At 40.6% G+C, this 26,939-nt stretch overlaps 2 long non-coding RNA genes across 2 annotated transcripts; both read right to left on the reverse strand.

Moving 5' to 3' along the window:
• Nucleotides 1–541: 541 nt before the first annotated feature.
• On the reverse strand, nucleotides 542–8,363 carry LOC121143158. The gene is made up of 2 exons (XR_005880286.1): nucleotides 6,578–8,363; nucleotides 542–1,076 (listed from the first exon to the last, which is right to left on the reverse strand). It is a non-coding gene; the product is annotated as an uncharacterized LOC121143158 (long non-coding RNA).
• A 286-nt stretch (nucleotides 8,364–8,649) lies between these two features.
• LOC121143157 lies at nucleotides 8,650–21,305 on the reverse strand. Its single transcript, XR_005880285.1, has 3 exons — nucleotides 21,257–21,305; nucleotides 20,776–20,925; nucleotides 8,650–13,623 (listed from the first exon to the last, which is right to left on the reverse strand). It is a non-coding gene; the product is annotated as an uncharacterized LOC121143157 (long non-coding RNA).
• Nucleotides 21,306–26,939: the final 5,634 nt, after the last annotated feature.

The following is a 26,939-nucleotide window of genomic DNA, read 5'->3' on the forward strand; positions in this document are numbered from 1 at the left end:
TTTGATTTCTACCTTGGCTCCTTCAGAGGTTTGCCTCCAACATTTTTGAAGATGCCAAGCACGCATCACATATATAGCTACAGTGGCCAAATATGTATTTATCTCTTTGCTCTAGTTTCATACACTTACTGGAACTTTCTTTTTGGATAACGTAGAAAGCACTTTTCATCTTTCATCTGTGTCACACACAATTAACTGGAAACAATCCAACTGCTATATTGTCGTTTTCACTTGATTTTTTTCACAATAGAAATATGCAGCTAAATTTACACCCACCTTAAACAACCTTTAAAAAGCAAAGTTATACATATTCAATCGCCTTTGTAATGTTTCGCGGAACCAAAACTGGACATCATATGATTGTGATGGTATTTAGTTTGGTGACTTTGAATCTGCCATGTGGCTTGCTCTTAGGTTTGTATAGTCAGCCGTACACATAACTGATTTTATATAATGTAATTTTTATGACTAATTGAATGTTCTCTTTGCCTTGAGGTTCCTTAAACAATCTACAATAAAGCTTACAACAAAGAACACTGGATTCTGAAAGACATTGTGGCTTTTATTCGTGTTGAAAAAGAATATCACCGAGAATAAAAAAATAAACATGCTAATTCCAGAGTCAAATTTGACCACACCAGGCTTACTTAGCAGGGAAATATTTCTATCCATTTCAGCTCAGCTCTGGTGAGGTGGTCATGCCCGTGAGCCTTTGCCGGCCCCTTCCAGTTGTTTGTGTAACCCGTCACAGAACAGTTTGTGTTGTCCCTGCTTCTATCAGCGTGTCCATTAGACTGGATGCATAGTCTGATTAATTGTGTATCTAATGAGGATTTTCTTCTTCCTTGCACAACAGAATGAGGAAAAGTTAAGAACTGTGCCTCTTGCTGCATCTTGAACCCATGTGACAGAAGACCCAGAGCGTGGCAGAGTTTATAGGTGGTGGCTCCTCTTTACGCTCACTGGGCATGGTTGACATGTGTGCTGTGACATTTGCGTTTTAGCAGATGGGGGTTTGCTTTTGAACGATAAGAACGTGGAAGCTCTCAAGTTGCATTCTGAGTGGTTCTGCTCCTCTGGATAAAATACAGAACACAGAGAGAGGGGGAAGAAAAGAAGACGTTTTAATCACTCGACAATACTCCATGGATCTTTTATGCTGTCAACTGTATTGGTGTCCTTGGCATACCAAGCGTGCTTACTCATTATCATCTGGGACTGCGCGCATTTAATGATGGTTTTTTATGTGCAATTGTAGAGCGGCTTCTCTTTCTAAGAGCTGGGTCTGGAACCGAAGTAGGGTGATTTCATCCTCTCATATTGTAACTCAGAAGGACTTTTTTTTTCTACCGTTAAGTTGCTGTTTTCTGTTTTATTTAGCATCTGCACCGTCAAAATGTCTTTAACTTCCTTGCAGCATTTTTGAGGGAATATTTGTGCCAAACTCACTTTCCTTGGAAAATAAGTCAATCATGTCCCTTTTTTCCCTAAGCTGGTAGGATAAAGACTACTTTTTGGTTTGGGGTTTTTTTTGTTTTGTTTCTTGGAGTGTTTGCCTGTTGAGACCAAGTCTCAGCATATAGCTCTCGCTGGCCTGGAACCCTCCTTGTAGAACAGACTGTTCTTGAACTTACAGAGATCCACCTACCCCCCAGAGCCTCCTAAGTGCTGGTGTCAAAGGCATACAGCACCAGACTAGACTGTTGTCAACGCTGTTTGCTTTGTTTTGTTTGCCAAATTGGAAGCAAGCTTTAAGCAAATACTGGCCAGGTAGATAGACTCTCTGGCCAGGTCCATCTCTTGGTTTCCAGAAAGTGGTCCAGAGTCAGGGTTTGCAGGGGCTCAAAAAGGCAAAACTGACAATTCACATCTCCCCTCAGGTTCAATCAGGGGCAACCATGCAACCTGCATACGTACCTCCCACCCACATGTGATCAAGCACACGGGGTGTAGTTGGGTCAGACAAACTTGTTTAGGGGAACGAAAACATGTGTCTTATCATCTCCAATGAACAGCCAGCCTTTAGAATCTCAAGAAGTATTTGTCCTCGGACAAGGGGCTTATAGATCAGAGGCATTTTTTTTTTGTTTCGTGATCTCTTAGGCACAGTAATCTCTTGAGACTTAAAATGTAACTTTGGTTTCACATTCCCTCCTTGAGCTGAATCCTGAGTCAAAAATCTTGATTCTGTGACGGAGAACTGCTTATTTTGGGATTCAATAGCCGCCAGCTTCATGGTACCCAGACAGGAAATATCATTTAGTTAAGGCATCAATGATGTAAGGGTCAGCAGCAATTAGCCCATGGGCCAAAGACCCTGGGATAGATGACGTCAGAGTTACTATCTAGAAGGGGCTTGGAAATGAGAATGGGGATCAGTTATTTACTTCACTTCAGGTCAGCCCGTGGTGACACATTACTTATGATCTCATAAAGCTTGCATGGAGATCAGAGTACAAAGCTGCCAGCCACTAGCTCTTAACCTCTGCCTCAGCTGGGAAGATCCTGTCTTCCCTGTGACTGGAAACTGAATCTCACACGAGATCCTTTGCTTCTTCCTTATAGACCTCTCCAGTGCTGGGGTTAAAGGCATGAGCTCTGTTTCTCTTTTAGACTGATTCTCTCTTATGTAGCCCCTGGTTGGCCTTGAACTTACAGAGATCCATCTGCCTCTGTCTCCTGAGTCCTGGGATCAAAGTTGTGCGGCACCACTGGCAGGATTCTGCGGTTAACTAGTGTCCTGGCCTTGCACTCTGACCTCCAGGCAAGCTTTATTAGATCATAAACAATATATCACCACATACCGCACTTTTTTTGTAATGATTTTCTTTATTACAGCCAGATTATCGCTAATGATTCCTGAGTAGTTTATATAGTTTCTTTTAAAGCTATACAATAACCTCTCTGTTTCACATGGAGCTGGTCAAGTGCCCTATCATATTTAGAACTGTTTCAGCTAGTGAATCTACCTGTTGATAGATCTGGTCTGTTTGGTTCTAACATGTACCTTTCCCCATATGCCAAAAGGCACTGTAGGTAACCGTTTTGTCCCCCATGCCAGGGGTTTCCTTTTGATCCAACATTCCAGTCTGTTGGCAGACAAGGGGCAATGCACTCTCTTCTTTAACCGCTTGATGTCTCGTTGTTTAAAAAAAAGCCTTTAAACTTGCGGCTGCTGATATTAAAAATGCACAGAAACCTCAAACCTGCAAAGACGTCCTAAGGGTGGGTAGGCCGCTACCTTCGTTCCTTCTCTGTGACCTGCATCCACCCATGCAGTGCTCAGCCCCACTCGCATGCTGAAATCATCCTCTCGGGTAGCTAGGACCTCAAGATTTACAGTTCAATACATAAACTCCAGCTCCCGAGTTTAATACTATGAAGTCATTTTCTTACGCGATTTCTCCTCCTCAGTGACCCACTCACAGTGGATATTTTCATGCCCACATGTTGGGGAAGTCCTGTGCATTTGTCAATAAAGAATAAAGCACTGTCTAGCCAATAGGGAATCTAGATAGGAGGGACTAGGAGTCCAGGAGAACTCTGGGTAGGAGAAACACTGAGAGTCAACATGTAACGCCATTGGGGTAGGAGCCCGGAACTATTCTCCGGTAAGAGACATACTTAGATTAACAATTATGGGGTAATTACTTAAAGCAGAGCTAGCCAGTAAGAGACAAGCAAGGCCAACAGCTTCATAATTAATATGGCCTCCTGTGTGTTTATTTGGGACTGATGCCGATCTAGAACCAGGCGGGTGGGAAGGCATTCTCTCAAGAAAAAGCTTCCTTAACAAAATGTTGATCAGGAGTGGGATCATGAATTTCCACGCAAAATAACAAAAGCTTTAAAGGAATTTTAGAAACAGAAGAACGGAGAGAAGCACAGATTTTTGGTAGCAGCATTTTTCTCAGGTGTGCTCTGTTTTGCTAGCCACAAGCCGAGATTCACGCGGCTCACTTACTGGAGTCTTCCTGACTAGGCATAAAAAGAAAAAAAAATCAGCCAGCAAGGTTGTTTTAAGAGACTCTGCTAACGATTGAAAGGTGTGTACGTACAGCTGGAAGTGGCAGCTTTTGCTGGATGTCAGCATGGACTGAGGCGGTAAGCTGGAATCACGCTTACGCCCGCCCGCCATCTTGAAGGAAAAACCGGCAGTTTAAAACAGCCGCGGTTTTACAGATAAGACACATGGCCAGAAAAACGTAAAGATTTACAGTAAAGTCAGACTTGGATAAAGAAAAACCTCTAAAGGTTTACAGTGTGTTTAAAAATATACATAAGATTGAGAGAGAAAATAAAGAAGCCAGCTGTGGTGGCGCACGCACGCTGGTAGGAATTGCTCCAGAGGCAGAGGCAGGCAGGTTTCCAAAGAGAAACCCTGTCTCAGAGAAAAATAAATAAAAGTGAAAGAAATAAAGTAATAATAGATAAATAAATAAGCCACGTAAAGATGGAAAATACACAGAGAGTCTGGATACTGTATGCTATTGTGTTTTTCAGTTTTTTGATTGCTAAGGAAGGAACAAATGCTAAAGTACACTTGATTATAAATGCTGCTGAATTAATCCAACTTCTATCTTTTGAAAATGCCTTGACTTCAAAATTTAAGTATAAGGATATGTTACTCGGAAAAGGAGTTTTTATTTATGTTTCTACAGAAAATGAAAAGCTGAGGATTCCTTCCAGGCTTCTGTGGTTCGTCGAACCACGACCCCCGGAAGCAGTGGACGAGGTGTTCCAACAATTGAGACAGTTAAGATGATACAGCTTTACAGACCCCGAAAATATGGACTTATACAGGTTTCTGAGTTTTGTCATGATCCCCATGGTATAAACAGCGCCCCCTTCCAGCAGGAAGCAGTTTGGAATGAGCGACGTCCCAATTCCCATCTTGTTTATAAATCTTTGTTTTCATTTAAATGGGATTGTTTATAATTGGCTAATGATCACAGCCAATCTCCTTTTAATGGTAAAAAGGAAAATTATGGTATGGGTATTATTTTTAATTTATTGATACAAATTCAAGGTCAATTTTGTGATACTTATATTTCTCCTCTTGATTAAGTATTGTGCTTATACTGATCTTTTAAAATGTAATACATAATTGAATACAGACTATAGATAGTTACTTATAATAAAATTTATAGTTAGGTAAGTTAGGTGTTCTAGATATACAAAAATATATTTGAGATAGATAGACAGTCTTCAAACCTCTCAAAGACCTTCAAAACATGGCATTTAAAATGGTTTAGGGTTTTTCTTGACAATGAGAAATGTCTGCTCCTGGCAGCACCAATTACGTATGAGAGGAAGATGGGCATTGAAGAAACTTGTTACGGAGTTTGCTTTCAACATGGCAAGATTAGCCATTTGGGCAAGAAACTGCTCTTGCCTGTACTGCTTGACTGTTGCTGTATAATCTGGACATGCAGGACCCACAGGAAAGTGACTGCTGAACTCAGTCTTACAGGGTTCCTGCTTCATGAAAGAGTCTAAGAGACTTTCTACAGGACAAAGAAAAATGACTGACAGACTGCCAGCGCAGATGGACAGTTTGAAATTTCCTGCTTTGCTGAGAAGTGTTCCAGACACATTGTGGCCTATGGGCTGAAGATGGATGCCCCAACGTTACAGAGGAACTTCGGGTGACTGTCCAGGCAGTAAGATACCTCTGTCAATCCTAGTGTTTATATATTATCCTTCTGTGGTCTTTGATGGAGTTGAAGACAGATAGCTATAATTATAGTTTTCCTTAGTTATGATAAGAAATAAGCTACATATAGGACTTTGGACTCACAAGAATGAGATAGATGATATTTTCTTTAAATCTTGCTAAAATATTGTAACTATGTTCTTACTTGATAACTGTTCTGTTATATACAATTTGACTATGCTAATGTTAAGACCTTTCTTTTTGTTTAAACAGAAAAGAGGAGATGTTGGGGAAGTCCTGTGCATTTGTCAATAAAGAATAAAGCACTGTCTAGCCAATAGGGAATCTAGATAGGAGGGACTAGGAGTCCAGAAGGACTCTGGGTAGGAGAAACACTGAGAGTCAACATGTAACGCCATTGGGGTAGGAGCCCGGAACTATTCTCTGGTAAGAGACATACTTAGATTAACAATTATGGGGTAATTACTTAAAGCAGAGCTAGCCAGTAAGAGACAAGCAAGGCCAACAGCTTCATAACTAATATAGCCTCCTGTGTGTTTATTTGGGACTGATGCCGATCTAGAACCAGGCAGGCGGGAAGGCATTCTCTCAAGGAAAGCTTCTCTTAACACCCACATACATGACCAACAGTCACCAGAACACCATCTGCCTTTCCATGTCTTCAGTAGCTACACCAGTGATACAACTCTTCATAAGCAGTGGCATGGGGCCAGCGTATGAATCGGCCCCCGTCAGTTCTTTACTGGAATCCAACGGACCCTCTCTCCTCGTCTGTCCTTGGCACTCAGGCCAGAGTGAGCAGGATCACATCACCACCCAGTTTAACAGCTTCCAACGGTACTCTTGGAAGTCTATGGGCGAGACATACAATTATGTGCATGATTTCAGAAATGGACTCACGTCTCACAGGCAGTTTCAGCGCTTCACAGGCTTCCAGCAGCACTTCTGGCTGGTTCCCTCCTTGCTCAATGCCTGTGGAGCCTGCTCCTTTCCCCCACTGGCCTTGGCTACCTCGTTCTAGGGGCGTTCCCATCAGCTTGCTGGCCTGTTTCATGTCACCTTGTGACCGGAATCATTACAGTTCAGGCATGTTTGTAGTTGGTGAGTCATTATATCTCATTGCAAATCCCTCCCCCACCCCTGCCCCCGACACACACACACACACACACACACACACACACACACACACACACACACTGTCTCTTAGTTCCTTAGCAGGAGGAAATACATTCAATTTCTGGACCGTTCTCTACACTTTGCACAAAAGAACTCAATGTCTGATGGATTTTCTGTTTGAAAAATTATCAGAAATAGTCTGCTAGTGTTTCCGAGGCACTTTCTTCACTGAAAAACACGGGTGAGAGTAATTTGTCTTTTGTTGTCAACTCACACAAAACCCAGAAGGTTAATGACAGCTCGAGAATAATGAAAAGGTCAAAGCAAAACCATGAAATACCCACTGATAAAACGGGTGGAAATTGTTGATTTCCTCTGCTGATAACCTTATTCGTTACCTTTCAAGCTTGTATGCGTGTTCCATTGACCTCTGCATAGAGGCAATATTTTAATTTTTATGAGATTTATTTTACTTGTAATGGTGTGAATGTGTGTGGGTATCTGCGCAGGCCCAGAGTGTCAGGAAGCTCTGAGACTGGCATTATTGCCTGTAGTGAGCTGCTCAACACTGGGGCTGGGCTGGGCAGTACTCGTCACTCTTAAGCAATCAGCCGTCTCTGCCAGCCCTGATACGTGATTTTGTGTCTTCACTTAAAATGTCAAGTGCTTAAGACTTGGCAAATGCAGGATAAGAACACATTCTGATTTCACCATCTGAATGAGAATGACCACGCCCCCCTCACAGGCAAAGTTGAAATACTTGGTCCCTAGTTGATGGGACAGTGTGGAGGGACTATGAGGCGTGATCTTTTTGAAGGGGGCGCATCACTGGGGGGTGAACACTGAGATTGCAAAATACTGGGGTCACTCCCAGTGTTTCGTTTCTGCTTCCTGGTCATGGAGCAAGATGCACGCTCTCAGCTACCGCAATGCCACGCCTTCCTGCCTGCTGCCCTGTTTCTCACTATGATGGTCATGGGGTCCGCCTCTGAAACTACAAGACCCTGAATTAAATCCGTCCTTTCATGAGTTGCTTTTGATGTCTCTTCGCAATACTCAAAGTAGCTAAGGAAATATGGGTTTGCAGACTGTAACCAAAGAATCTCCAGTCGCTCGGCAGTGGCTCAGCCTGACAAAGGGGGAGAAAATGATGCAAAATGTCTCATTTCAATAGCAAACCCATCAGCATTCCACCTTCCGCGTGCATCAACAAATGGGAAGGTTTGAGGCAGTGACTCTCGGCTACCTCATGCATTCATCATTTCAGTGCACAGAAGGCAATCTCAAGAAATGCAGGATAAAATAAAGAGCACATATCAGGACCTGAGAAGGATTTCACTGCTTCGTTTTGTTTTAAATTATTGTTATTTGTTTAGAAGAGGTTTGAGTCAGAAAGCAAAAAGAGTATGTGCAGCTGTTCATGTACTTTTGTGAGACACATGCTACTGTAAGTAAGCACTTTGGTACACAGAATAATTACAGATATTTTAATGAGAAAATTATTATGTGACTCTGAATTAATTAAAAATTGTCATTACTTACTTAATGGTATAAATTAATAAGGATGATGGCAAATTGTTCCTCATAAAGCAGGAAAATAAAAGCAATATGTAAAACATTTCAATATTTTTAAATTGATGAAGACATGTTAAGTAATTATCAAGGAGGAATCATGTTCCTAAAACTGTGCAGCTAATAAACTACAGAAATAGCTGGAGTCGCTTGAAGAAAATTAATACATTAACATGAAAGACAGAAAATGCATTTGCTGTGAAAATATAGTGCCAGGTAATCAGAAAAAAACACAACTTTTAATTACTATAAATAAGGCATAGTATTAAAAATGCTATGAGGAGGCATAATTTTTTCTAGAGAACAACTGAAATACATGTACACATCTTTGAATATGAAAATTCATTTCCAGGCAGGCTTTGATCCTAGTTACATTTCTGGTAATCTATACAGAAATGTTCAATGGTATCTGAAAGCAACCCAATTTCCAGTCTCAAGAGATTATAGAATACAGTGTAGTATGTATATGAAAAATAATGCTATTCTTTCATTATAGCTGCATGTTTATTCATTCAAAGTACATTTCTTTAGTGTTTGTTTAGTTCAAAGTAGTTAGCCTAAAACAAACAAAATTAATGTTGCGTTTTTGCTTGGTAGTACATACCCATAAATGTATGCACATTGGAAGAAATAAGTTTAAAAAAATCAATATGAAGGCAAGGAGTAGCTAGGTGTTGGAGCTCTTGTCTAGAATATGCAAGACCCTGGGTTGAGTTCTCTGCACCACAACAGAGGTACACTAAATTTATATCACAACCTATATCCTTTATTTTTATCCAGATATAGGTACATGTTTATGTTCATCAAATTCATATTTCGTAACAAAATACACATGCATATATGAGTAACAAGAACTCAGGAGCCACCCAGGCTAATTTGCTGCTAATGCAAACAGATACTCTTTCTTGGTTTTGCCATCACAGTTTAGGCATATTAGAAGTAGAGGAGTCATTATGTCTTGTCACTTCAAATCATTTTATCTGTCGCCATAGTAAATACCCGAGGCTTGAAAACTTCCTAAAGGAGAGAGGTTTATTCAGCTCCTAAGTGTGTCGTGCCAAAAGCATGGCACTAGTCATCACCTTAACTCTGGTGGAGATCCCATGCCGTTATCACACAGAAAAAAACCACAGAAAGACATCCAAGGCCAAGGCTGCATCTTTTATAACAGCGCTCGCATAGGAGCTGAGGCTCCCACAGGAATCATTCTGATTCCTCCACAGGACTGCATCCTCAGCACTCTCCAAACTCCACCCCACTCTCAGATTCCCCACAACAAGGGTCAAGCTTCCAACACAAGAGCCTTTGGTGGACAAACTAAAGCCACTTCTAAGCCATCTTCCTGACTCATGAGACCTTCTCTGAGAGGAATTTTACTTCTCATGCCTGTCACGGTCAGTTCTAGAATCCCGCATCCTCTGCCTTTTATCAAGAAATCATCAACTTAAAAAAAATGTATCATACAAAAAAAGATAATCCAAAGTTAAATTTAATTAACTGGGTAAAATCACATGAGATTAAAAAAAATGAAGCCTATATTTAGAGTTCAATTCTGTCTGACAGTTGATGAACACGAATGCTTTGCTGTAGGGATAATAGCAGCAGTGAATTCATATTCGGTGCTGCCTCAGTATCTGCCAGTATAGTATTCTGTATATGTCATATAGCTGTCAAACTCCTCAGACCTCATGACAGTCTCTTTGTTGGTCTGCTTCACAGGGAGGGAGCACTGGGGTACGATGGGAGTGAACCTAGGAGGAGTTAGGGAGAAGCAGACACGAAAACACTCAAAGCACATTGTATGAAATTCAGAATGAATTGATGATTTTTTTAAAAAACAAAAACCAGATAAATTTGTTCCTGCTTACAAAGTTAGTGGGGAGAGATGAAACAGGGAAATCTTGGTACAGGAGACTGAGCCAAGCTCTCAGAAGGTCTGCTTCCCCCCACACAAAGACATTCAGCTATTTTGGGGCAGGGGAAAAACGTGAAATTAAAAAACCAGACAACCGAGAACATAAATAGTCAAACTATCAAGAAAGTAATGCTGTATCACGAGTGCATAGGAAGGAGGCTAGGGGGCTAATTCAGTACCAGACCTAAGCAGCTGAGTGTGATCCTGATCCAGGCTGCAAAAGTCAAACGATGATTAGACCACATGCACCCTGCCACCCAGGGCAAGGTCTGTCTCTTAGGAATATTTGCACACAGCCTGCACGCTCCCCTGTGCGTGTCCACTAGCTCAGCTAGCCCTGCCTTTACTACTCTTAGCTGAAGGGGTTCAAACTTCATAATTTCCCGAATTTTATCAAAAATCCTCTTCTTCAAGAGGTTTATGTGAAGGAATGTTTCAGTGAGAGATTTAGATACAAGGTTCTATCATCATAAATTTTTGAGTTCTGTGCTATGTCCTCTCCTATCCTAACACATTAAATAGTAACACTAACAAGAAAAAAATATATATACATACACATACATACATACACATACACTACACACACACATACATACACATACATACATATATATTTTTTCTTTAAGATTTCTGGGAACACACTAGATACTCACGCCGGGATATTCTTTGCTCTACTGCCTCCATACGCAGCCCCTTCTGTCCTACTCTGTGTCCCGGGAGGGAAATTAGAAAGTCACTTCAGCAAGCTCTGTTATGCTCTGTCTTAAGTCTCTCCTCTGTTGCTGTGAGAAAACACCTATGACCAAGGAGACTGCCAGGAAAGAAACGGCTTAACCGGGGCGGGGGTTTGCTTTCCGTTTCTATGGTCAGTCTTCACGGCGGGGAGCGTGGCAGCACACACGTGGCCTTGGAGAAGTAGTTAGGAAGTACATTCTGAACTGCTGGCGAGGGCAGGGTGGGTTGGAAAAGACTGGGCCTGGTGTAAGCTTCTGACATCTCAAAGCCCACCCCCCAGGGACACACTTCCTCCAACAGGGCCACACCAAATTCTTCTCCAGTCTTGCCACGCCCTGCCCTTATGACTAAGCATTTAAACATGTGACTGTGGGGTGGGCAGCGTAGGAAGGGGTGAGCATTCTTTCCCAAACCACCCCATGTTCTGATTTCAGGTCCTTCTCTCTTGCAGGCTTCCTCAGCCCTCCTCCTACTTTGTCAACAGACCCTTGGTTTTCGCAAAAGCTTTGTTTCTCTCCCAGCCTTTGTGTTTATTTCATACGTGTGAGCGCCACCTGCCGTGTGTGTGTGTGTGCGTGCGTGTGTGTGTGTGTTTGTGCATCGTGTAGGTGCAGTGACTGCGGAGACCAAAGGAGGGCGCTGTGTCGCCCGAGACTGGAGAGACTGAGAGTTGGGAGTCGCTGTGTGGGGCTTTCAAACGCTGAGCCAACAGTGTCTGATCAGTGGCCCTTCTGAGGATGCCGTCTCTTCTTTCTTCCTAGGATCGGAGCCGACAGAACGCTGAAAAATCTTTTTTGTTTCTGTTTTTTTTTGTTTTTGCCCTTTAAGAATGTAAACTACATTTTAATTAGTGAGGAAGGAAGGGGAGGGAGACAGACCTGCAGTGAGGACAGGGAGGTTCCCCCCCACGCCCCCCATCCCCGGTGCTGCTTCCCTAACCACTGGAATCATTTTCCTGCTCAGCCTTAGAGAGAGATGAACTCTACCCCTCCTTTCCTTGCTAGCATGAAGCCGGCCTCTCACCGGCTACACACAGCATCTCTTCTGGAGGTCTACATGCTTTCATTTCCGGCAGCCATGTTATACGTACCATGGCATCTTGTTTGCAGGCAAGGCATGAGTCCCAGAATCTCGGCAGGTCTCCCAGGTTGACTTCCCTTTCCAGAGCCACCAGTCTGAGTGACAAAGGCTTTGGAAGCAATGCCTTTTTCTCTTAAGTAGGCAAATTAATTAAAAGGAATTATGGATTCTTTGGGACATTCCCTCTAGGAAATAAGAAGCAAAACACTCTTCCAGTGATATACCATACTGTAGAGGAAAATCGTTTTCACTTTTGTCAGGAAAATACAGGGGCTATCTTTTTTTTCTTTTTGTATTATAATTGGCTTCCAAATTGAACTATAATGTTTATTTAAGAGTCTGGGTAAAAGCATCCACTCTGAAAAATCCTAAGACCTATTTTAAAAACAAACCTTTCTCAGTGGGATGCCATATTTCTAACCAGCCTTGCTTTTGCTTCCAGGGTTAACCAATCCTTCCCTTTCTGAGGCCAACATAAAAGAAAAGCAGATGAGTTGACCAACACTGTATTTCTTTTTCCCCAGAAGTGTCCTTATATGAAGAAGTAGCTTTTTGAAGGTACTGCATGAATTACCCTATGCCATCACAAAGTTTTGTGACCTTGGCCGAGGAAACCTACTTTTTAAAAATAACCTCTGTGTGAATGAATTGGGGACATAGTTTTATGTGATAAAGGGCATTGTTCCCCCAGCATTTGGTCCAATGCCCCTGTGGAGTTGACTTTCATCAGAGACATTCTCAGTACCAGGAATAGAGCATTTTCATCTCGAGCCCCCCCCCAAATTGGATTTAGAGCTTTAGAAATGGACAGACACATTTGCCAGCACAATGGCTTTATTTCCGAAGAAGCTTTCAAGACTGGCACTCCATTATCCAAGTTCTAAGTCCTTGGGTAGATTCTGACGTGTTGAGCAAATACAGTACGGGACCCAGAAGGCCCAGGTGCTTACCTCACCATGGTGAGACAACCACAGTTTTGACCATGGGCTGAATTCATTATCAAAGTAATTGTTCAGGGACAATACAAAACTGTAAGTTGGTTTTACCAATGGATGTCTCATCTGTAATTCTATATATAATTGACTATATGGCTACATCTGCTTTATTTTTTTATTCTACAAAATAATTCCAGAAATATCTTAAATGGAAATAGAACTACAAATTAGTAACATTGCCATCATTTTTAACACCGATTACCTAAAAATTACTAATTATGGATTTTTTGGTGGCAATAGGTTAAATAAACCTGGGGAAGGGGACACAGCAGGAAAACCATCCACACCCTTTTACAGTTAAGAGTGAAGAAATTCACCGTACATTTTGACTTTATATGTATTTTCTCGAGTTTTTATATTTCCTTCAACAGGTTGCCGTGTCGGCTGCGAGATTTAGGAGAGTGAGCCTTGAGATTCACAGTGGCCCTGGTTAAGTCTGTGTGTGCTAAATCCATTCAGACTGCAGCTGGCAGCCGTCCTTGGAGTCACTGTCCTTGAAGTCACAGCCTATAAAAGCCTGCCAAAACAACGCCCTGAAAAATTAATTGAAAAAAGTCTCTCAGTGATTGCGGTGCAGTGATTACAACACATTGTTTTGCATTTTTAAAAGCCACAAATTGAGGACAGAATAGGAGGATCCGAAGTTCAAGGTCGTCTTTGGCTGTGTGGCATCCAGCTTGGCATACGGGATGCTGTTGTTTGGGAACAAAGGACAGGGTGGGGGAGGGAGAGGGAAAGAGGGAAAGAGTCAAGGATGAGAAACCATATTCAAATCACCCCAGGTATAAACTCTTTCTAGACTGTGGCATCCCCGATTGACTGCTACCTAGTTTTATCAGGAAAAGTTATAATGAAAGGAACATTCAGGAGGCAAGACTGATTCATATACAGCCTACGTTGTCCAGTGATTGAGTGATAATGATGCCCGATAATGAGGTAGATTCAAGATCTATTCCTCAAATGAAAATTACAACACCACCCATTCATGCAGACACACTGAGACTCTTGAATCTCTAACCCTTATTTTAAGTGTTATCACAGTTTAATTCTTTACATGTTACCGCTGTACTGGTAGCCATCCCATGACCGTCAGAAGAAGCATTAGATTAGTGGTTGTCTCACTAAGGTCAAACAGAATTACAGCCTCAGTGAGGATGGACAACTACTAGACAAGAATGAGACCCTTGCTTATTTCAAAATATTTATAAAGCATTGTGCGTTGTATCAATAAACAGACGTCTCTTAGATCCTGGTTGCTTCCAACTAAGTCTTACACATCTTGAGATTAAATGTATCCAAAACCACCAGCTCCCTCTTCTGACCTCTACGGACTCCCGCACACTTGTGTGAATACACAAACAGGCATATAAGTAAATAATAAAGAAAAATGTTTTAAAGAAAGATCGAAATTATAGCAATCCTTTTTACAGTGTCTGGGAACGTTTGTCCATTCTTCTCTGTTTTCAGGAAGACTTTAGTAGACAATCACTTGAGAGAAGAATGAAAACAGCCATAGAATCAAACAGATGACAATTAGTGGCTCACTTAAGAAAGCTGATACTTTGCCTACAGATGCTCAAACGCTAACTTCTCATCTTCTTTGGAAATTTTCTCTTTCCTGAATGTAAACTGATGGTTGACTGAATAAATAGGCATTCTCTCAGGGCGGCGCAGGTCCCGAGTAGGCATTGAAAACACAGGGGTAAATGAGACCTAGCTTCGTGCCTCCAGGAAGGAGTCGGTGACGATGGCTATGCATCCCAATGGCATCCAAAGGGCATAGGGGTGCTGCAGCAAGGGACTGAGAAAGGACAGTTGGAAGAGCCTTCCCAATGTTCATACGCATGCTTTGTATTTGGGGATCAATTTTTAAAACTGACAAGCTAGTTGAAACATGAATCCTGGAATCTGCCTGAGAGAAATCTGTTCTGGGTTTCCAGGGCTTTCTTTGTATAAATATTCAACAGCTGCTCTGTGGCAGCTAAATATCTGTGAACAAATCTGGACAGGACATAAGCACAGCTCTGATGAGCCCTGAAAGGCCCTGGTGTCACCACCACAGTCAGCCTGGACCTTTTCAAAGCCATGAACTACTCAGAGAAGGGACTGTGAATTCTCAAGTGCTTCTTTTGAATCCATGGCAACATGAAGCAACCATAGAAGCAGACTGTTTTGAATATGTATGTGTATGTTCCACTGTCCTATGATTGCACATGAAGAACTCATAAAATCCATTGTGTTGAGAAGAACTTTGGAAGTGACAAAATGTCGTCCCTCTTTCAATGACTCACTAAATAAATAACTTCAAATGGACTGTATTGTTACCTGCTCATCATTAAAATCTACCAACAACTGAGACATTGAGAAATGTGATTTTTCCTAGATTTTATTTCATTTCTTAATATGAACCATGAATAATATAAATCACTATATGAACAGATAGATTACACCCATTAGAGAAAAAAAATCCAGATTTGTTTTTCAACCACTCCTTTGTAGAGACCATAACCAAAGGTTTCAGGAAAGCCTCAAGTTACAAAAAAATATTGTTAAGAATTAACTATATTGTTTAGAAACACAGGTATCACCTTTTCATGATTGAAATGAAAAGTGAAATACATTCTCATTTTGTGTAATTCCCTGGGATTTTGCATCATACTGTTCAATAGCTCAAAGACCTTTCTTGTCACATTTATTCATATTTGAAGGAAGAACAGTTGAAATATTAAACAGAATTTTTTAGAGAACGCAAAGAGAATACATTTTTTAGAAAAAGAAAACAGAAAACACGTATTTTCCTCGTGCATTGTCTTACCAACAGTGAAGCTGTGTGCATGCCGTTCATCTTATAATGGAATTGTAGGTTACTCAGAGCACTACGTGCAAAGACTTTATTATTAATAATGGCTTTGACATCATAAAGATTAATGTATTGTTGCTGTGAAATCAATTGCTTGAAATAAGTTTAGAAAATGATTCAGCTGAGGGATGATTGGAGTTGAATCTGAACAAGAACATCTAAGTACCTCGAGTCATGAAACAGTCTCCAAGTCAAATGCAAGTGCTTTAGATCATCCACACTCACTCTGTCAACAGCTCATTCCAGGAAAGAACAAAAGGACTTGCTGCCTGTCACTTCATACATCCAAGCACTGAGAATGCCCACAGTCACATTCCAATTCTCCCACAATATTTCCTACCAACTCCAGAGTGCACACCTGCTAGTTTCCTTACACATGCCTTCCATAAAGAACATTAGAGTTAACTGGTCGGGGGAAAAAAACCCAACTGATTGAGCATTACAGGATCAGTCTAAAACTTATCAGTATTACTCAGGGGTATGCTGTCAGTCGAGAAATAACTATGACACGTTTAAAAAGAAAGACCCAGAACAGACACACTGCAAACCATAAAACACTGACAATGAGCCATGGTGTCGGTATTGTTGAATCATCCGCACCCAGAATATACTTTTAGTGAAGACAGGTTTATAAAAAAAAAGTACCTAGTGCTTGCCCATGTTTATGACAGTGTGCAAAATTCGCTTTACTATCCCTGCCCCCCACTTTCTCTGAAATTCTACAAGACTTGGCTACGACAAAGCTACCAGATTACAAAAAATGTGATGCCCACACAGATAAGCTTTTATTCTTCTATTGATGGGGCTGTAGACTCAAGAACATCTCTAATACATGCTTCTTCACACTTTTCAACAAACTACAGAAGCACATTAGGTCACACGGATATCTAATGTTCTTTTCCTCCCAAAGAGAGAGAGAGAGAGAGTGTGTGTGTGTGTGTGTGTGTGTGTGTGTGTGTGTGTGTGTGTTTCATGAAGTGAGTGTATGGTTATGTATAACTGGGCATGCACATGCAGATGCCACATCATGACTTCAAATGCTTTGAGACAGGGTCTCTCACTGGACCAGAAACTTAACCTTTCTGCTAGACGGGCTAACCAACAAAGTGTTTGGGATCTGTCTGTCTTGTTCGCCCTCCTGATGCTAATTTTTACAAGCATGCATAGCTATGCAGTTTTTTTTATGTGGTTATTGGGATTTGAACTTGGCTCCTCAAGTTTGCAGAGCAAGAGCTCTTGCTCATTGTAAAATATCTCCAGCCCTTTTGCTGTGGGATATTTGTTTTACTCTGTAAAGATGTGTTACTTTAATTAGCTAAATAAAATTAACCTACACTCAGAGAGGTGAGGTTAGCAACTTTTTGACAGGAAGTAGCAAGAAGGAGCTTTTTTGGGGGGGTTATGACAAAGGAGATAGCTTTTAAAGAGGGAATTCTGAGATGGTTACATGATATTCCTTTCTCCTCCAATCTCAACTCGAAGTTATTTGTCCTCCTTGAAATCTACAAGTATAGTGAGACTTTGCGCACACCCTGACATAAAAAAAAATCATCATGGAGCTGTATCCAAGTCTCAATCCCAAGGTCAGTAATGGATTAGAAGAGGAACTAGCGTGGTTTTACCATTTACACCTGTACCTTTGTGAAGTGGAAGTTGTTCCTAATCCTAGAAAAGCCAAGGAAGAGTGAGTAAGAGAACGAAAATTCCCTGTACCAGGACTTGGAGGGTACAAGAACATAATAATCAACAGTCCTTGCTAGTATGAAATGCATAAAGTTAGGGGTAGTGACAACACACAGTACCTCAGCAGGTGAATGGCAGCCTCCTGCCTTTGCAGCAGAGTCTACATAGTAGAAACCTCTCTGTGTCTAGCGCGTGGTAGCTCCCACAGTATGAGAGGATGAACACCTCTAACATTCAACTAGAACTGAGAGACGATAACTCAACAAGGAAAAATCGCAACTCATCTAGGTGAGACCATTGCCAAAAGAAACTGAGCAAATATTCAACGAAACAATTCCTGGAGGAAAGAGAGGGACTCTGTGAACACACACGCACGCGCACACACACACACACACACACACACACACACACACACTAATATATAGTAGTAATAATAGCAACAATAATAATAATAACAATAATAATAGTACTGAGATTTTTCAAAGGGGGAGTCTCTTCTTAGTACTTTTACCACAGCAACCATTGCCTAGGCCAAACCTTCTCTGTTGCCCGTGACTTTTCATCTGTCTTCTACTTCTCTCCCTGCTGTGTCTTCTCCGTTACACAAGCCAAGCTTGTCTACTGAAAGCCAGTGCATGATTTGTGAAAGATCTGGGCACTTGACGTTTTGTCTGTAAATCTCCAAACCCTCATAAGAGCAAGGGAGCATAAAGAAAAGAACCGAAACAAAATCCCACAGGGAGTGTGTACAGCAGCAGCAGTGAGAGGTTGCACCACATATTTCAAAACACAAGGAACTGATCAGAAATCATTGAGATCTGCCTTTGACTAAGAGAAGACACAGGTAGGCTTCTGTTGATTCTGACAGTGAGAATTCTAAAATCGCAGGCAAATCCCATCTTTAAATGTTTGTTAATTCCAGCTCCAGGGGATTCAGCATCCTTATACATGCAGACAAAGCACCAAGGCACATGAAATAAAAATGAATAATAAATTATTAAGCCAGTTGGTGGTGGTGCATACCTTTTAATCCCAGCACTCAGGAGGTAGAGGCAGGCAGATCTTTTTTAGTTCAAGACCAGCTTGTTCTACAAAATTAAGTCCTAGGAAGCCAGAGCTATATGGAGAAACCCTGTCTCCAAAGACCAACCAATCAACAAAAAAATAAATAAATAAAACCTAAAAAGAAAAAACTATACATTTGACTTGGATTGTAAAAACTGGTTAAAGGAATAGTAAAACTGATTATTCGTTTCCTTAAAGGCAATTATCTTAGACTGAGTACATAGTTTTATCTAATCTCAAGACATTATCAATTTGGCTGCCATGTTTAAGAAAAGTTCAGATTTTCTATGTGCAGGAGGTATTTTCAGAAAAAAATGTATCACCACACAGCCCCACAATAGAGTCTCTCTTGAACTATAAGAAAAAATGATAATTTTAAAAAATAATTCATATAATGACCTAACCCAGATACTCTGGTCCCAATGCATAATGCACAGGAAACATTAAAAACTAAGGCAAAATTACTTATCTAAAAATTACTTATCCCACAAAAATGTCCTCCAATGATAATGAACTACATGAGATCTTAGGAAAGAAATTCAAAAGAGTAATTGTAAGTATAGTCAATGAAATCAAAGAGGACAGAAATAAATTCCTGAATGAACTCCAAGAGAACACAAAGAAACAGCTGAAAGAAATAAAGAAACCAACACAGAGTATTAAAGTGGGATTCAATAATGAAATAGAAATACTTAAAATATCACATTGAAAAACTGGAAATGAAAAGTCCAAGAAGTCAAATCAATGTTCTGTGGAAAATAACCAATATAGCAGATCAAGGAAGGACAGTGTATTCATGCTGAAAGGCAAGGTAAATCAATCATAACATTTAGACAATGAAAAGAAATGAATCAATAATGATATGAACAGAACATTTGAGATCTGTGAGCACTATAAAAAAGACCATACAAATAAACCAGATATAAGAAGACTTCCAAACTAAAGGAATAGAGAAATATTTTCAGTATTTCACAGAAGAAAATTTTACAAATCAAAAGAAAAAGATGCCATCTGGGTTCAGGAGAAGTTTAGATCACCAAACAGACAAAAAAATCAGAGAAGGATATCTTCAAGGCAGAAAATAGTTTAAAAAGCAGATGGCAGAGCAAATAAATTGAACAAAAAATGGTAACAGAGAAATAGTAAGTCCTATGTAAAGGCAAGCCTATCAAAATAACAGAAGATTCCCCAATATAAACTTCAAAATTCAGCTGGACTCTGAATAATGGTATGTGTGCATGTCTATGTGCCATGTAAATGTGTGTTTGAATTTATTCTAGGGGAAAATAATGGGACAAAATTAAAACAAGATGAGATAGACAATTTAAACAGATCTATAGCAGGTGACATCATTGAACTGCCATTAACAATAATAAACAAATCTTCCAACATAAAAAAATCCACGTCCACATGGATTCACTGATGAAGTCTATTAGACTATTAAAGAACTAAAAGCAATGAGTCTCAGACTATTTCATAAATATAAAAGGCAGCAATGCTACTAAACTAAACTCTTTTTATGAAATTACCATTAATTTGATACCAAAATACAGCAAGAAGAAGTTGTAGTCAGCAAGAAACTCAGATGCAAAAATTCTCAATAAAGTGATTAGAAACTGAAATCCAGAACATATAAACATATAAAATAAATCTTCACCATAATCAAGTTGGCTTTGTTACAGATATATATATATATGCGTGTGTGTGTGTGTATATATATATATATATATATATGGTTGAGCATAAGTAACTCAACAGATGTCATATACTACAAAATGTACTTGAGAATAGAAATCTCATAGTTACGTGAATAGATTCTGTAGAGTTGTAACAAAAGCTTTTTCATGCTAGAGCTTTGAAGTGACTAGGAGCGTTTCTCAACATAACAAAGGCTAACTGCGCAAATCCATAGGCAACTCTTCGGTAAAGAGAAACTCAGAGCATTTCCGCTAAAATTTGGCATAAGACAGTGGTGGCCACTTTCTACACTTCCATGTGATACAGTACCTGATGTCATAGCCAGAGCAATGAAACAAAGGCAATATGTGGGGACAAATAGGAAAACAAGTCAAATTACCCTTATTTACAGATGGTAAGATTCTCTGCCGGAAATCCCGAGGACTCCATCAGAAAGTGCATACAGCTGATCAACACTTTCGGCCTCTTGTCAGGGCACAAAATCAGCAGAGAGAAAAATCAACAGGCTTCCCACACGCTATCACACGTGCTGCAAAATAGATCCAGAAAACAATCCTAGGCTGGTGAGATCGCTCAGTGGGTAAGAACAGTGACTGCTCTTGCAGAAAACAATCCTGTTCACCGTAGCCTCATTTTACATTTATTTTGTAAGAGAAGGCTGGCTAAAGAATGTACTGTAAAGGGAAGCCTTTTCCTTGAGAGGAGCCTTCCCTCCAGCCTGGTTCCAGAGCTGCATGAGTCCCAAATAAACACACAGGAGACTATATTAATTATGAAGCTGTTGGCCTTGCTTGTCTCTTACTGGCTAGCTCTGACTTAAGTAATTACCCCATAATTGTTAATCTAAGTATTTCTCTTACCGGAGAACTTTCCGGGCTTCCTACCCCATGGCGGTTACATCTCGACTCTCTGTGTTTCTCCTTCCCAGAGTTCTCCTGGACTCCTAGTCCCACCTAGCTAGATTCCTATTGGCCAGCAGTGCTTTATTGACAAATGCACAGGACTTCCCCCCAACAATGTACTACATACACAGTGGATTTTTTTCAGCTGTGCGAAATAGTGGTGGTCTTTGCAAGAAAGTGGATGCAGCTGGGGGGATGATTAAATGAATTAGATCAGTCTCGGAAGGACAAATACGCGTGTTTTCTCTGACTTGTGGCTCCTGAATTTTAGATTTACATTTAATTTATGTATGCATATATGAAGGTAGAAACAAAACCATCTATCTGAACAAAGGAAAGTATGGGAAGGGAAAGTGTGATATGCTCAGTGTATGTCTATTGCTTCTATAAAGATGTCCTTATGTAACAGTATCGTGTGCAACGGATGTACACAACAAAATTGCTTAAAGAAGGAAGATGAGGTAGAGGGAAGAGAAGGAGGTAAGATACTCTGGAGCAGAGGAGGGAGAAGATGAGAATAAGAATGCAGAGGAGATGGGAGGAGTAAAGGACAGAGGGAAAGAGAGGAGGGAGGGTAAAGAGAGAAAATACAGCAGGAGACAGAAGCCGGAAAACAGAAAATCCTCACTGTCCAGCTCTCAGCTACCTACAGAGGATCAGCCATGTGAGCCAGCCTCTGTGTCTCCCTGGCTATCTTTCCAACTGGCCAGTGATAGAGGAGCTAGGCCGAGAGGAAAAGACAAGAGGGAGATTTCAGAAAGGCAAATCCAGATAGTGCCCTGGACACATTTCCCCTGAAATGTTAGGGAGAAAAGAGCAGGTCATGCTGCTGACTTCTCTCTCGGCATCTACAGTAAGCCTCTGTGTTCTCCCGGAGGGTGGGAAGCTTTCCCATAGTGATTAAGCTTCAGCTGGGATGAAGTAAGGTATGATCACTGAAAATAACCAGAAAAGAAGGGATGACTAAGAAATCAGTGAATAATCTACTATCCAGGAGAGACGCTGATTCAGATGAATCCAGTCGTAAGCATTAATTTGATAAAAATAAATTCAGAATTCTTGTGCTTTCATCTGTCTGATTTGGCATCCCTCGAGGAAACACAACTCCCACAGAGAGTGTCAGCATCAACAACACAGCTGGTGGACACAACAGACACATAGGAATATGGGCAGAGCATGAATGCATAGCTCTGCAGTGAGATTTTCCACAAGGGAGCAGGAGATACAGCTATGCATTGTGGCAATCTTTCTGAAATAATGAAGACTGCAAGGCTTTCTAAGTGTTCATGAACTGCAAAAACAATCTGCAATGTACTCAAACAAATGAGCAGGATACAGCAGCTAGAATGGGTTCAACTAGAAAAAGAATGCTCAATAAAATTAAAATTGTGAAGACCACACCACTGGATGAAATATTTAGCTAAAACTTTGAAACTTGAAGAAGAGTAAACACACAAGTGTTTCAGACACACACATACTACAGAAGTGCAAAATTGTAGGCTCACCCACAATCAGATCCAGAAAGAGGAAGGAATGCAGAATGAGAAGACCCTCCTTCTGCTTCAGTTTTCTCCACTAAACACATTAAAGCCCTGAAACAAAACACGGTGACATGTCAGCCTCCCTCACCTCTTTCTTATACCGGGTTTCCAAACAGTCTGGTATTGGCTATCAGTATTCAGTGAAAATCACAGCAGTTTGTTGCCCTCAGATAGATCTAATTATCCAATTATTGAATCTATGTCCAGATGTACATTCAAATACTGCAAGTATCACAAAGCAAGAGGTTGGGTCTGTGTAATTATGTTGTCACTTTCCTGGGAGGGTTGTTCTTCCCGGGCTCCAAAGATCACATCTACTAGACAGCCTTCTCCATGCCTCTCTGTAATTCAAGCCCAGCTCAACAGAAAGCAATTAACTTGATTGCTGCTTTTTTCTTATTCAGTTAATGTAAGAAGTTTGCACATAGAGATTCTGACATTCATTATATTGCATATAATTACACCAAGCCATGGTTCAATTCTCTAAGTGGATGGGGTGTCCGAATCCAAGACAAATCCCACCTTTACTCACGGAGGGAATCGTATACAGGGAGACATGATAATAGTAATATAGACAGACAGAGGGGTGACTGGATGAGGAAAGAGACATTTGATACTCTCAAGACTATTTCTCCCCCAGAGCCCCCCCAAAGTCCAGTAATGTGCACAAGCTGAACCGGAAGAAGGCTTTTGCTTCTGGGTTTTCAGTGGTATGTAACTCAGATTCTTTTGACAGAGGCCAACATTCTTGTAGAACCACAGGCAGTCTCTTCAAGTCAAATTCACTTGAAGCCTTTTAGAAATCGCTTCATGACGTCTCCCCAGCCAATGGGACCTGACAAATCCCCAAACTGGATTTGGTAACCCCCAAGTGATGGGAGAAGGCCTTCTGTGTATATGTTGTCCTACTGGTTGATAAATAAAGCACTGTTGGCCAATGGGGAAGCAAGATAGGTGGGACTAGGAGTCTAGGAGGATTCTGGGAATTGTAGTCAAGAGTGGAGAGTCGCCTTGTGATCCCTGGAGGATAGGATGTGTCAGGATGTCATCCTCAGAAAGATAAGTCCTTATAAAAATATATATTAGTAATTGCTGGTTAATAATTAAGTCAGAGCTACATAGCAAGTGGCCAACAACTTCATAATTACTATGGTGTCTCCTGGGTTATTTGGGGGCTGAGACAGTGGCGGGACCCAGGCAGCTGGTGGGAAGAATGCATGTTACACCCAAGTAATCCAACAGAACTTCCAATGCTTGTCATTCTAAAACGTGTAGCCAATATGATGCACTGAGTTGAAGCCCTTCCTTGGCCTCCTTGGGACCAGCCCAGTTGAAAAGGGGATAGATTAAAACAGTAGGAATACCCTGTGAGCAGGATGATAAATGCAGAATATGCTTTATTATGTTGAGTGCTGAGGCAAAACAGGTGTCTAGATGATTATCACTAGATAAATGGAGACTTAAGACTCAAATTTTACAAATGTACGGAGAGAATGCATACAAAACAAATTCAAAGCATCATGTCAACCCAAAAATCTTTATAAGTGTCATAGAAAACAATGAATTTGATAAATCTTTTGAAACTGTAATACGAAATTTTAGGACAGAACTGGAACTGGGAACTATCAAATCTACAATAATGCAAATTTATCCAAACGCATTCATGCCTGTGTCATCAAAGTTGGTGGATATACAGTGCAAGACAACACATAATATTTCTCGTTGCTTATATTGCATTTAGAATTTAATAAAAAGACAGAGCCTCCCCTCCCAGCGGGAGCCTACACACCCAAAATTCCTGGTCTTCTTTTCCACCAACGGGACCAGGTAAACCAGGCCATGTATCCAGACCTGCCTTCCAGTGCCTGGAGACTGCCACTGAGTCTCCCCTCCAGATGGGAGGCTACGCACCACAGATTCCCGGTCTTCTTCTCCATCCAGGGGACCAGGACTAGAACCAGGAAGAGGAGAACTACCGGAGTATTGGACTTGCTTGCACTTCCTGAAAGGGAACTCTGGTACCCTAACCACCAGGCCAGTGAGAGGCTCTTTCTGTACCCACTAGAAGAAGGGATAGGAAAGATACAATACAAAAACACACTCAGCAACAGAAAAACAAATATGATACCACCAGATTCTAGAGACTCCACACCAGCAAGACTCCAATATTCCAATGCAAATGAAGCAAAAGAGAATGACTTTAAAAACAACTTCATGAAAATGATAGAGGCCCTCAAAAATGATATGGAAAATCACTCAAAGAAATGGAAGAAAAAAAATGCAAGAAATGGAAGAAAAAACAAACCAAAAATTCAAAAAATGCAACAAATGGACCAAAAGACAAAGCAAAAATTGCAAGAAACAATTCAAACAGCGCAACAGTTGAAAACTGAAATAGAGACAATAAAAAAACACAATCTGGAGGAAGGCAGGAAATAGAAAAGCTGGGCAAACAGTCAGGTACTACAGATGCAAGCATTACCAACAGAATACAAAAGATGGAAGAGAGAATCTCTGGTGTTGACAATACAAGAACACATCAAAACAATCATTCATCACTACGCATGATCAAGTAGGTTTCATCCCAGGGATGCAGGGATGGTTCAACATATGAAAATCCATCAGTGTAATCCCCCATATAAACAAGCTGAGAAACAGAAATCACATGATCATCTCACTAGATGCAGAAAAAGCCTTTGACAAAATCCAACACCCCTTCATGATAAAGATCTTGGAGAGATGTGGAACAACAGGAACAAACCTAAAAATAATAAAAGCTATATACAGCAAACCAACAGCCAACATCAAACTAAATGGACAGAAACTCAACGCAATTCCGCTAAAATCAGGAACAAGACAAGGCTGTCCATTCTTTCCATACCTCTTCAATATTGTACTTGAAGTTCTAGCTAGACCAATATGACAACAAAAGGAGAGCAATGGGATACAAATTGGAAAGGAAGAGGTCAAACTTTCATTATTTGCAGATGATATGATAGTTTACATAAGTGATTCAAAAAAAACTATACCAGGGAATTCCTACAGCTGATAAATACTTACAACAAATTGGCAGGATACAAGATCAACTCAAGAAAATTAGTAGCCCAACTATATACAGGCAATAAAAGGGCTGAGAAAGAAATCAGAGAAACATCACCCTTTACAATTGCCACAAACAACATAAACCAAACAAGTAAAAGACCTGTATGGCAAGAACTTTGTGTCTTTAAAGAAAGAAATTAAAGAAGACATCGGAAAATGGAAAGATCTCCCATGCTCTTGGATAGTTAGGGTCAACGTAGTAAAAATGGCAATCCTGCCAAAAGCAATCTACAGATTCAATACAATCCCCATTAAAATTACCAGCAAAATTCTTCACAGACCTTGAAAGAGCAATAATCAACTTTGTATGGAAAAACAAAAGACCCACGATAGCCAAAACAACCTTATTTAAGAAAGCAACATCTGGAGGCATCACCATCCCTGACTTCAAGCTCTATTATAGAGCTGTAGTCCTGAAAACAGTTTGATATTGGCACAAAAATAAACAGGTAAACCAATGGAATGCAATTGAACACCCTGATATTAACCCATACGTGTATGAACATCTGATCTTCAACAAAGAAACTAAAAAATATACAATGGAAAAAAGAAAGCATCTTCAACAAATGGTGCTGTCATAATTGGATGCTGGCATGTAAAAGAATGTAGATAGATCCATGTCTATCGCCATGCACAAAACTTAAGTCCAAATGGACCAAAGACCTCAACATAAATCCAGTCACACTGAACTTCTTAGAAGAAAAAGTGGATGATAGCCTTGAACAAATTCGTACAGGAGACCTCTTCCTGAACATAACACCAATAGCACACTCACTGAGGTCAATAACCAGTTCATCTGGAATGATCAGACACTCCAGCAGCCGGCAAACCTAGCACACGTGGAAAGTGAATCTACCTGTGCAATTTCTCTGCAGTTTACCAGTGTGCCCACTCACTCCAGGTCAATGATGGCTGCTGCTTTCCTCATCAAAACAATCATTGCAGGCTGCACACCACAGAAAACCTCCGGAGATAACCTGTGTTATTGAATTTCTGAA

Source organism: Mesocricetus auratus, unplaced genomic scaffold (genome assembly GCF_017639785.1).
Source record: "Mesocricetus auratus isolate SY011 unplaced genomic scaffold, BCM_Maur_2.0 Super-Scaffold_100011, whole genome shotgun sequence".
Taxonomy (NCBI): Eukaryota; Metazoa; Chordata; class Mammalia; order Rodentia; family Cricetidae; genus Mesocricetus; species Mesocricetus auratus.